At 62.6% G+C, this 1,323-nt stretch overlaps 1 non-coding gene across 1 annotated transcript in view; it reads left to right on the top strand.

Annotated features, from left to right (window-relative positions):
• Positions 1 to 823: 823 nt before the first annotated feature.
• LOC126448881 (small subunit ribosomal RNA) overlaps positions 824 to 1,323 on the top strand; it is a 1,909-nt gene continuing 1,409 nt past the window's right edge. The window contains exon 1 of the ribosomal RNA XR_007584285.1: positions 824 to 1,323. This exon is cut by the window's right edge and continues 1,409 nt beyond it. This is a non-coding gene — a ribosomal RNA (small subunit ribosomal RNA).

The following is a 1,323-nucleotide window of genomic DNA, read 5'->3' as shown; positions in this document are numbered from 1 at the left end:
AGAAAGGGGATCTGGGTGTGAGGCGATACGCGGCGGTGGCTGGGTGGGACCGTCCCCGGCCGGTGAGGGGGGGCCGCCCGGCGTGCTGGCAGCGCGGTGCGTGGGCGCACGCGCTACAGCCGGCTGGTGGGGGCGGCCGGTGGCAGGCGCGCCGGCCGACGGACGCGGCAGGCGGCGCAGCTGCGCGCCGGCGCCCCCTGCTCGCGGCGCCTTGCGGCCAAAGTAGGTCCTCGCGGGCCCGGTGCGAAGCGCGGTGGCCATCTGCAGTGTGCTGGTCCGATTGAGGACTTTGTGCGCTGAGGATGCGCCGCCGCCCGGCGCTCGGCGCCGCGACGCCGTCTGCTGCTCGGTCGCCCCAGCGGTTCTCGCAGGTGGTTTGTATCGCAGCTGTGCGGACGTGTTGGCGCGTGCGCTGTGCTGGGAGAGTTCGCTTCGGCACCCAAGTAGGGCTTTTGTCCTTCTGTGGCGCTGGCGTTGGAGCTGCCGGTCACCGTAGGTGGCGCGTGTTGTCTCCCGCCGGCAATGCCACGACAGCACGCTCCCGGGCCTCTGTCGGCAGCGGCAAGCTCAGTTGGGAGCACGGGTGGTCGCACCTAAAGCGTCTACTCGCCTAACTCCGGGCGATTGCGCCTCTCTCGAACCCGACCAAGTACTTAGGACGGCGCTGCGCGCCGCCGGGACCTGAGAGGGTTTCGAGGTGTGTTGTGCAGGGGAGCTCAGCCTCCTCCTGTTTGCAGAATAATTGAGCGGACGCTTGCGTGTTCGCGCGGGCCCCCGGGACACACTCCCGGGCGGCCGGCTGCTCAGCTCTAGTTGACGCAGCTCCCTGGTTGATCCTGCCAGTAGTCATATGCTTGTCTCAAAGATTAAGCCATGCATGTCTCAGTACAAGCCGCATTAAGGTGAAACCGCGAATGGCTCATTAAATCAGTTATGGTTCCTTAGATCGTACCCACGTTACTTGGATAACTGTGGTAATTCTAGAGCTAATACATGCAAACAGAGTCCCGACCAGAGATGGAAGGGACGCTTTTATTAGATCAAAACCAATCGGTCGGCTCGTCCGGTCCGTTTGCCTTGGTGACTCTGAATAACTTAGGGCTGATCGCACGGTCCTCGTACCGGCGACGCATCTTTCAAATGTCTGCCTTATCAACTGTCGATGGTAGGTTCTGCGCCTACCATGGTTGTAACGGGTAACGGGGAATCAGGGTTCGATTCCGGAGAGGGAGCCTGAGAAACGGCTACCACATCCAAGGAAGGCAGCAGGCGCGCAAATTACCCACTCCCGGCACGGGGAGGTAGTGACGAAAAATAACGATA

The sequence above is a fragment of the Schistocerca serialis genome, unplaced genomic scaffold (assembly GCF_023864345.2).
Source record: "Schistocerca serialis cubense isolate TAMUIC-IGC-003099 unplaced genomic scaffold, iqSchSeri2.2 HiC_scaffold_639, whole genome shotgun sequence".
NCBI classification, from domain to species: Eukaryota; Metazoa; Arthropoda; class Insecta; order Orthoptera; family Acrididae; genus Schistocerca; species Schistocerca serialis.
Note: the sequence above shows the minus strand (reverse complement) of the source record. Positions and strands in the feature narration are given on the sequence as shown.